At 25.5% G+C, this 12,260-nt stretch overlaps 1 protein-coding gene across 1 annotated transcript in view; it reads left to right on the forward strand.

Moving 5' to 3' along the window:
• The first annotated feature begins 4,110 nt into the window (after positions 1-4,110).
• The window catches only part of LOC109608460 (oxytocin receptor-like), a 39,941-nt gene continuing 31,791 nt past the window's right edge, over positions 4,111-12,260 (forward strand). Inside the window, exon 1 of the mRNA XM_020024899.2 lies at positions 4,111-4,309. The gene's annotated coding sequence lies outside the window, so the exon portion shown is untranslated. The remainder of the gene's footprint in view (positions 4,310-12,260) is intronic.

Here is a 12,260-nt window from a genome sequence, read left to right on the forward strand (position 1 = left end):
AAATTTACTTTAGTACAATAATGAGCCATTGAATTAATTTGAAACGCCACCCACAAGTAATATTAAAAAAATAATAATAAATTAATTTAGAATAACTTTTTACGGAGTTCATTCTAAAATATCTCTCTTTGTATTAAAATGTAGCATGTCCCAAATGCGTGGTTTTATTAAATGGATTTTATATAACAAACATCATTAAGAGTTCACTTTTAATAATATTAAACAGAAATCAAAATAGTGAAAATTTTAAGAACAAATATTCATGTAATTTTAATTACAGAAAAAAGAACTATTTAATGGCATACAAACTAAATTAATTATGAAGTAATAAATAATTGTAATTTGATTCATAACTATGTATGTATTGACATTCTATTTACATGGTGACTTACCGAATATGAATGATGGTGTAGAGACGCAGACAAATGAGTTATGAATTTTAAGTTGACCACTTCACTAAATTAGAAAATAAAAATATTACAAAAAAAGATAAAATATGTAGTATATATATAGTATATATATAGTATAACACATCGATCAATAAGTCCCGAGACTAACAACGAAAACAACATTTTTTTTTTCAAAAATCATTTTTATTCATCAATATAATCTCCTTTTAGAGTGATACAATCGTTCCAACGTTTTTATACCATGTTTATAAAAGGATTTATCCTATGCTTCAAAATAGGATTCAGTTTCGGCAATGACCTCCTCATTCGAGCTAAATTTTTTTCGCTGGAGAATTTTTTGAGATCAGCAAATAGCCAGTAGTCGCTGGGGGCTAAATCTGGCCAATACGGGGGGTGGGGATGTAAATCAAAGCCCAACTCGTTCAATTTTGCCTTAGTTTTCATGGACTTGTGGTTTGCTGTTTTGTTTCACTGAAAGCAGTCGCGGCACCCACTTGGAAAAAACCTTTTTCATGCTCAATTTTTCATGAAGGATTGTAAATACGCTTCCAGATGATATCTGTGTCATTTCTGCAGTTTCACGGACCTTCACTTTGCGATTTTTCATTAAGATTTTTAACATTTCACTCACATTTTCCGTTGTAACAGCTTCCAATGGCCTACCCGAACGTTCCGCATTGTTTGTGTCCGTACGGCCACGTTTAAACTCAGCATACCACCGACAAATCGTTGGTTTGGATGGAGAGTAGTCCGGGTAATGTTTTTCAAGCCATTGCTGGGATTCTACGGTGTTTTTACCCATTAAAAAACAATGTTTTATCAACACGCAAAACTCACTTTTCTCCATTTTTCAAACAAATTACAAAGTGACTTTACTCTAACCTCGATAATTCTGCTGTTTGTGGTCCGATCGACGTGAAATTTACACGTTTCATGTAAAGGTTCGTACTTTAGGGAAATGTGACCAGTTTGGTACTACTAGTACCACTTCTGGGTTAGTCTCGGGACTTATTGATCGATGTGTTATATAGTACTTATGTATGTATTTAGAAATTTCCACTATTAAATTAAAATTTTAAATAAAAATTAAGTGATATTAGTATGTATATATATTTAAATAATAAATTAATTAATATTCCGAAAAACTGCCACCAGTATTTAAAAATAGCAGGAATATTAATTAATTAAGAATATCGTTCATCGAAAACATTCTAATTAATTTAAAGTTAAAGATCTGTTATTAAATTAAGAGGCATATTTAAACAATTTTGAATAGTAAATAACAGTCGTAGTAATTTTTGTCATTTTTTCAAATAAATTACGTTATTTCTTTAATAATGATAAAGTTGACCATTTATTAAGAAACTAATTTTTAAAGAATAAAGATTAAAAACAAATTTATGCCTTTCTATAATGCAATCTATTTTCAAATTAGAAGGTATGATTAAGAAAACTTAGATTAGTTTAATTATTGCCATTAGTGTACCTATCGAAATAAGGATGTAGTTATTTATTTAAAAATTATAAAATTGTCATTGTTTCTTAATAAATTTTAATGAAATCAGTCTTGTTCTTTAGCAAGCATTTTTAAACATTTTTCATTATTTACAGTCCTGTTTTATTATCAAATATTATAATTACATAACCGTATTTAAACAACTCTTAAACGAAACAATATTTTTTTTATTAAGAAGTGCCTCTTAATAAAAAAAAACTTAAAAAAACTATTGTTTTGTTTAAGAATTATTTGTACCTGGTAGTTAAAGGTTATTATAATATTAGGAAAGAATAATTTTTAATATTATCTTAATAGCAGTTTAGTTACATTTCTAAACATTATTAAAATTTTCTGCTACATTAGTTAACAGTTATTAATTAACTAAAATTTTATTAATATAATAAAATAAATTAATTTCTTATTTAAATTTAATCTCTAGTATTACAGTAAAACCTTTCTATACTATTCTATAAAAAATATTGTAATATTTCGGTTAAGGATTATTTAAATAATCTAATACAATATTTATAACATTTATTAATAAAACAGGACAGGAAATACTTAAAAGTATTTAAAAATTATTGATAAAGAACCGCATTGATTTCTTTAAAAATCAAAGCGGTTCAATGACAAATTTAATTTATCAATAAATAATGACTATCCTTATTTCGAATAGTTGTAAAAATTGATTATAGATTGCAGTAAAAATGAATTAGAGTGTTTTTCAAACTTACTCATCAAAAATTAAACTGCTTCTATTTTTAAACGCTATTAAAATTTTCCGCTATATTATTATAGTTAACAATTATTAATCTTAATTTTATGTAGAAGAAATTAATTTCTTATTGAAATTTAATATCTAATTATAAAAATTATTTTTTTCTTGTATTACAGTAAAATATACAAGATACCTTTTAATACCAATAACTATTATAATAATATATTATTTAAAAATTTTACTTAGTGTAATAATAAGAAAATTATTTTTTTTATATTTCCATAAGAAAAAATATTTTTTATGTTACATATGATTAATTTAAATTAATAATTGAGGTATTTTAACTTCAATATAATTTTAAAGATAAGGTTAAAAAACATTATATTGTGTACAAAACTATTATTAAACATTTTTAAGATATCTTTGAATAGTAAAAATGTTAATATCATTTAATTTTTGCCATCAATGTGCCATTCGAAATAAATTAAGGATTACCTAGTTAAATATTAGGATAATTATGATTGTCAGATTTGTTAATAAGTAATTATTTAAAAACGAATCAGTATTTTTAATAATAATTTTAATTGTTGTTATTTAATATTCTGCTATAATCTTAAAATAATGAATGAACACATTGAACACATGAAGTTGTACATTAAAAAGATCTGTATTTTCCTTAGTTTGAGGTGTCATTTGTTTAGAGATTTCACTGTATTATTAATGAAAGTTAAAACTTGCTAATTAAAAATATCAGGATATTTCTACAAACTATATTCCAATAAGAACATGATTTTGTTAATTTCTTAAATTATACCTAATTTCTTTTAAATTACAGAAATTAATATTTTGTCTAGCTAATATCCCCTGATATGCCACTAGTGTGTCTATGAAATAAATTACGTAGGATTCAATTATTTCTTAAAAAACAATTGTTTTACAAATCTATTTTGAAATGTGAAAGAATGTATATTTAAGAAATCTTTGAAAATAATATACTTCATTTTTGCCAATAGTGGCTGAATTAAATTAAAAGTAGAGTTAAAATTCCTTATTAAATTAAGTTTTTTAATAAATATTATTTGGCTTTACCAGTTTACTTATGGTTAACAAGTTAATAAAGATTTGAAATATTTTTAAATAAGATTAAACTTATGTTTTAATACAAATCTTGAAAAAGATGTAAAAACCAACATCGAAAAATTTGTTCACGTTTCGCCAAAAACATTACTTTACAACCATATGCGGGGCTATTACAAAGAATCCCCATCCAACGGTAACAGATATCCTTATAAATCGCGTACAGTGGAAAACGTGTGGCAAGGACAACGGGAAAGGTAAAGCAAAGGGCGATGAAAAATACACGCCGCGGCGTGGCCTTTGATGGTAAAATGGATGTAAAGTAGCGCACGAAAAACTGAAAACGGAATGATGGGACATAGAAGTCGGCGAAATGAATGGGGTTTTGATGGCAGTGTTCGCTCAAACACCGCGTGCTCCGCTCAAGTCGTCTGGCCGACGGACGGGCCGCGTTCCTCCGTGCGTGTGTAACAGGTATTATTTTATTGCGGGCGACTTTACGCGCTGTTTACGTACCGTTTCGCAGGATCATCGCGAGTACTGCCTGTGATGTGAGCCATCCCAGGCTGAGGGGTTACTGTTTTTAAAAGGGTGATCGTTAATATGGTGAGTTATGTGAATGATATTTTTGTTTAAATTATTGTTTTAATTATTTTTGAGAGAATTTCTAAGCGAAAAATTAACAAAAACCAAAAGATAAACAATACAACATAATTTTTTACACAATTTTACAAAATTCTTGTTGAAAATATTTATATAGAAAAATTGTTCTTTAAGCTAATTAAAAAAAATATATTAAAACTAATTTTTATATTATAGTTTATTAGTGAGATATTATAAACAATTTTTTGATAATATTTTAATATTTTTAAAATAAAACAATTTAATTTTAATTATTTTTGTTTGTATAAAATAAATATGCAAACCTTTTGCAATTATTTTAATAATATTTGAAACATAACTTTATAATAATATAGGTTAGGTTATAGAAAACCGAGAACTAAAATTATTTATCAAAATAATTGTTTGTGTTTAATTTAAGTTATTTAAAAAAATTATTTATTTATTGCAATTTCAAAAAATTCTTGTTGAAATCATTTCTATTGGTAACTGAAATTAATTAATTGACGAATTAAGGAATAAATAGTAATATATTAATTGACAATTTTTTCATAATCTTTTAATAGTTGTTTGAATAAATTAATTTAATTTTAATTATTTATCTTTGAAAAATATTTAGGATGATATCTTATGATTTAAAAAAATATATAAAACGAAAAGTAAAATTATTTATAAAAATAATTGTATGTATAACTCAATAAACACTTTATTATAATGTCAAAAAAAATTCTTATTGAAAATATTTATATAGATACATTTGTGATTCAAATTAATTAATAAATGAACAAAAAAAATTGGAAGAAATATGAAAAAAATTTATGTATATATTAATAAATTTGTAGACAATTTGTGGATAATATCCCGCATTGCAAATAATGTCAATAAATATATGTAAATATAATAAAATTATTCTGAACCAATTTATAACTACTAAAGTTTGCTTAAAGAAAATTAAATTAGAAATACATTTGTATTTATTCCTGCTGAACTTTTTCTTTGTTTTTAATTTTGATTTGCCAGGAAACCTGAAGGACAAATATTTGTTTAGGTGAACTTTTCAGGATTTTGTAGATAACATTTCACATTGAAAATAATACTGTGTATTTAAATAAATTAGAATAACAAATTATAGAAATCATATTTTAACATGCCAACATATTTAAATAACAATTAAAACAGCATTTAAGTATAACACAACAATAAAATTTCGTTTATTCTAACATAAAATTAATTAAAAGTTTACCTTTTCTGTAAATCAACTGGCAAATCGTATTCCACATTTAATTTTGAGATAAAATGATATCATCGTCAAATTAGAAAATTTAAAAATCTTATTGCCTAATTTGTCGATTTCAATCTTACTCTTACTTGTCGATTTACTATCTTAAAAGAAATAAAGGTAATTACAATTGCAAATTATTTGTATATTATCTAAATATTGAATAACTTATTAGTAAACACAAGTAAATAATTTTTGCAAATTCTGCGGTGTATTAAATTTTTAACATTTACTACAGTATTTAAATATGTACAATCGTGTATAAATTTACCTAAACAATTTTAGAAGCAAAATTGAGGAAAAGATACAGTTAGTTTTCATTTTTAATGCCCACTTACATATTGTTAACCAGAATGAATATAATACATGGACATTAATCGATGTGATTGAACTCATAACAAAGGTTTTGATCTTGAAAGAGTTTTTTATTTTGTAAATTTTTCCACTAACCAACCAGTAGTGGACCATATTCGTCCGAGCTTTAAAATTACACAAGCACATGAAAAATTATATTGCATAAGTATCAGTTATTACCAGAATTTACAACACCCATTATTTTAATAATTAGCTCCATTAATACAAGCTATTTTTAGTACAATTTTTTATGCGTGTCTTAAACAGTTAAAACAATTAATATGCGAATTCGCAGGAAAACTTTTCGTTTGAAATAAAAAATGTTGCAGATAAACAATTTCTCTCTATATCAGAATATTTTCCATCGCATCATTTTCATTCAATTCGATGCTGTGTAAAAATAAAGAAGTGGCAAAACTGAACGAAAACTTTGAAATAAGTTTTCAGAAAAAAGAAAAAAAATCACTAACATACTAGGAACTTCAAACGTTCCTCATCTGTTAAAAAGTTGCAAGTTTCGTCCGAGTTTTTAAAGGAACTGATAAATGTAAGATCTGTGAAAATATCTAATTGATATTTTACTTTATTATACGAATACCATTTTGTATTTCCACGTTCATTGTGTTATGTGTGGGTCTATGCAAAAATTTTTACCAAACATCTGAAAGTTTTGACAAAACAAAGCTTAACAGGAAATAAACTTCCAACGACCATTATTAATGTGTCTGCTGAATGCCGCAACTTTTACTTAACTTTTTCGCAAGAGAGTGATAAATTAAAGTTTATAAAGTGCAGTTGATCACATAAATCTGGACAAATTTTATATGTATAATGAAAATCTCTGTAAAACGTAGGATAATTCGTAACATAAATTTCATGTGATACAGTAAAAAATGATGACCTGGATGAAATAAATCTGAGTTTAATTGATATATTTTTTGTTGAATCATTTTTATTTGTGTATTATTTTTGTAATTGGAAACTCAAACAAAGCTTTACAAATATTATACATATACACGTTAACGAATATATACCATGCAATTTTACCCGCACTTTAGATTATCAATCGTTACCATGTTTGTGTAATCAGCCAGCTTAATGAATAATTGATTGGACTAATCAGCTCAGCTTAAAAATCAAAATTTTAATAGCATCCAACGAAAAAAAATTGCCAACAAAAGAACCTCTGAGATTATTAATCCGTTGTCGAGCAAAAATAAACCGATTCAACTAAATCTTGATTAACCGAACGTAGGTTTTTCAATTTGCAGGTAACTTAATCCATTTTCCCCCAGCCATTTTTAAATGACACTTATAAGGATCAAACGTCTTATCTATATAAAAAATCATTCTTGGAAGCAGACGCAATTAAACACATGTTTGAGGTATTCGTATCAAAAAGTCATCAACAGTTTAATCGAGTTTTCATTGAGAATGCCGAGGGTTAATCAGTTTGGATTTGCGTCACCACAAAAATAAATTGGGGTTAATTTTAGATTTTATGATTTTGATTTATATATGTTTGTACATTACACTATACTAATTAATTGTTGAATCATTGATATTTTTTAACTGTTAACAAGTCTAGTAGACTTATTATTTTAAATGTTGAATTTTTTAATAAAACAATAAAAGAGAAACAATTTATTAAAAATGTATTTTTAAACAACAGGTCAGATTTTATCGTATTATGATTCAATTAATTTTTTGGGGATATTAATCTCAGTCTTTTTTAGATATTTTGTAAATATCTCATAATATATTAATATTATAAATTATGAAGAGCAAATTAACTTTTCTTAAATTTGGAGAAATTAGGCATAACCTTTGTAAAGTAAATTAAGGAAGAATTTTAACCATGTCTAAATAGTTTTTAATACCTTAAACAATGATACACATATTCGATATTCACTTAATTTGTTTTTTTATATATATTGGTTTCTCATTAACATTGTAATCTAACCAAATATGGTAATTTATATTACCTACAAACTTTTAATCGAGAAAAATGTGGGATATCTTTAAATTAGAAGTTTTCTACTATCAAATAATTAAAAAAGTTTTTAATTTTATCCTTCGTTTTTTCGTAATGTACTGTAAAATGGTCAAAGTGATAATACAACAAATTATATTTTATTAAATTATCCTGCAACACTTTTTGCAAGAATTTCAAATGATTAATGAAGTAACGATATTTAGTTTGATATTTCATTCAAATTAAAGAAGTCTTTAGGTTTAAACAAGAAATTGTTCCTTCAAATGTCTTAAACACCATCTAAAAAATTCAAACGATAATAGGACATATAATTATAAAACCATTAAAATATATGCGACAACTTTTGGGGGAAATACTAACTGTGTTTAATTAGTCTTTAAAACTTGTTATCTACAAAATTTTAGAATAAAAAATGACTAGGAAAGTGTATCTTTAAATTAGAGGTTTCCTATTATTAAAAAATTTAAAATGCTTTTAGATTTATTTTATTTTGGTTCTCTTATTAAATGACATCTAAAATGTTCAGTATCTAGTATATAATTATAAGGCTATTAAATTATCCTGCAGCAAGTTTTGCAAGAAATGTTTACTGTGTTTAACTGTTTTAAAATTTCAAACGATTACACAAATCATTTTGTGTCATAAATTACGATATTCGCTTGAATTTATTATGTTATTTGTTATTTATTGGTTTCTCATTATCTTTCAAATCGAGGCAAATGTGGTAATTTGTGTAACCTATCAAATGTTAGTAGAAAAAAATTGCTGGGAAAGTATTTCTAAGTCTCTTAAACAAATTGTGCCATTTAAAAAATTCAAATGATAATACGAGATATAATTATTAAGTTTATTAGAATATATATATATATATATATATATATATATATATATATATATATATATATATATATATATATAATTATAAGTTTATTAGAATATTCTACAAGTTTTACAGGAAATTTTAACTGTTTAATTCGTTTTTAAAATTTGAAATGATAAGTTATGTTTTATCGCAAATTACGATATTTATTTGAATTTATTATATAACAGCATATTTAAAACATAACGTGAAAAAAGAGATTGAAAAATTTTAGTTTGTTACTAAGTAACTAGTTCCTATGTTCGCAGACAATCATGGACAAATGTTTTTAGAGCATAAATTTGAATTTCAAAACAAATTAAAAACCAATATCAAACATTTGTGACTATTACTGAATTCCTGGGATATGTGAAATATTTCTCGGAATTTTTACGTGGAAAAAATATAAATAAAAGATTATGTTAAATTGTTTAAGGTAGGAAAGCAACGCGTTTTACGTTTAAAATTCAAATATTTTGTGTAATAATAGTTGGAGAGCGTTACGAGCACTTTCACAGTAATTGTCAACGAGTTGTGTCATTCCTCTCCGAATTTGAAATTTAAATCTTGAGCCATTTATAGTAAATTCTGCTAACATTTTCTTAATTTAAGCGGCAATTCCGAAATATTAAAAGATCCTGTTAAAAGTGTCTTCGAAATAAATGTCTTAGGAAAAATCAAGGTCGACACGATCCTGAAACTTATAGCTGACAGTTTTTTAATCGGTGGTCGCGGAAACGGTGTTCGTTTATGTGTTCACGGTTTTTATGACTGAACAGAAGAAGTGAAAAAAAAATTGGAAAACAAATTTATAAAATCGTGTTGGCTTTTTTCAGAGATGACCATGCTTTGCTTGCAGCCACCAATAAATAAAAAAAAAAACACGGAAACGATTAAACAACATTAAAAAGTGACCATAAAAATTCTTTTCTAATAAAAGCAAATAAAAATGCAGTAGTAGTAACATTTTAAGCAGCGCAATAAAAGGTTTAGAGTTTTTTTTGTTTCGATTCAAATCGCACACTTTTCGGTATTGTAACGTGACTAATACTTCATCATTGAAATTCTGTTCATTTTTTTAATCTTTACATTCACCTATCGATACAGTAATGACTAACTGCGATGATTTTTAATGCCTTAATTATATTTTTTTTTTTGGTCGATCGGGCGTTTGTGTTACCGTTTAAAGTTGGCTGCTTCACATTTTTATCCCTTTAATCAACAAATCTCCACGAAACGAAGCGCCCTCCATCGACTGAACGTAGAAATCGCCCTTGTTAATTAATCCGCCTATACAAATTAACCGTACTGAGTTTTTAAAGTGCTAATGATCCCGCTGGTACGGATGGTATTAGTTTAATTGATGATAAATAACGTCATTAATAATGATTGCAGGCTAATTCTGGTATTTAATTAATTAGGGAGGAAACTGCGTAACCAGGGTGATTTATATTTGGGTAATGGTATTTAATAATTTATTAATTGTGCATATTAATATGCCAATTAACTAATCTATTGGTTGTCAAACACAGTGGGCGTTAAATAGCTGAGGGAATGGAGAAGTATTCTTTCTACAGCTTCACTGGAAAATACGTGAGAATTATAATAAAAACAACTAGGATTCGATCTATGGCAATTTGTTCCCATCGCCGATGCCGATGGCTGGTGATTTTAAAATACGTTCTAGTTTATATATAAATTAGATACAGTTAAATGTAAATGACTTATTAAAGTAATAAAATATTATCAAATTAAAAAATTTACCATAATTGCAATAACCTTTATTTTCAATGAACAGTACATCAATATAAAAATAAATTGCACGTTAAATAAATGTATGTATAAATTAGACAAAATAATATAAAATGAACAAATAACAAATAAATCACTTATTTATGTCTCAAAAAGTGTAAAAAAGAGAAACACCGAATATTAAGCACCTTTTATTGGCATACTAAATGTAAATGACTCATTAATGTAATAAAAGTATTATCAAATTATAAAAACTTGCCAATAATCTTTATTTTCTATGAACTTTGGAAACTGAGTTAATTGGTAACATAAGTAAAATAGGAATAAACTACAATAAAAACATAAAATTAATTTGTAAATTATACAAATAAAATAGAAGGAAACAATTTATTATGTTACCTGTAATGTATGGAAAACAAAAATAAATATTTATATACGCCGCAGAATTACAACTGGATTTTTTTATCAAGAAGAACTTACACAAATGTTCAAATTCCATTTAAATTTTGTAAAATAATTTTTTTTATTAAGTCGTTTTTTGACATAAAAATTAGATTTTGACCGTTAGTTAGGGATTAATTAAACTTCATATGTTAACTAACCTACATTAAAACCGTTATAACTTTTTTATTTTTTGATACATCTTAATTTTTATCAAAACATAACATTTTTGATAGAAGAAGAGTTTTCACTTAATAAATATCTTCACGAGTGACCTTTTCCTATAATTTACAATATTCAATTTGGTATTTTAATATATTTTAATTAAGTCGGCTTTTGTTCAACAAATTTGATATGCAACTATCATTTTCTGACGACCACTGCTATGGCTATTCAGGATTTTCAGAAACATAGAAGTTCGTTAGTAACTTCGTTGTTGGAAAGCACAAATAATGAAAATATTGCAACAATTATGAAATACCAAATCGAATATTTTACATACAACAAGAAAAGTTTGTTTTATAAAAAATTAAAATATGCCAACAAAAAAAAAGTTACAACGGTTTTAGAGTTTATTAGGCCTTCTACTGAGCACCCTCTGTAAACTTAAACAAGTGAGGAAAATGTAAATTCTTAACCTTTCGTGAAATTGTGCTCAAAAATATTGATTTAAACAAAAACTATTTAATAAAATGAAAACAAACAAAATTCGACCACATGTACCACATTCATTATTACATATAAATATAAAAATAAACGATTTTTCCAAAAACAGGATGGAATCAATAATATTTATTTTATGATGTTTAAAAACAGGGGTCAGGTCAAAGACATCTTAAATATTTTTAAAATATTATAAATAATTACAGGTATAATTTTGCTACGTGACTATTAATTTTCTGACAAACACTACCATTGCAATTTTACTGAAAGACAAGCAGTGACCAGGGATGGCGAACCTTTTTTGATATGATATGATTTTGATGCCACAAAGTCATAAAAATTCTTTTTTAAATAGGTAACGTGCCACAATAAAATTTCATTCGAAATGTTAGCGTGGTGAAACTATACGTAAGTATAATTAAATAAACAAATAAAAGCAATTCTTCTTTAAATATTTTTTTATTAATCAATGTTTTACAAAAAGCAATATGCTATAAACAAAATTCACGTTAAAAACAATTGTGTTTTATGTGATTTTTGTTGTTGTATACAAGATTATGAAGATTTAATATCTGGTTCATATTTCAAAATT

The sequence above is a fragment of the Aethina tumida genome, chromosome 1 (assembly GCF_024364675.1).
Source record: "Aethina tumida isolate Nest 87 chromosome 1, icAetTumi1.1, whole genome shotgun sequence".
Taxonomy (NCBI): Eukaryota; Metazoa; Arthropoda; class Insecta; order Coleoptera; family Nitidulidae; genus Aethina; species Aethina tumida.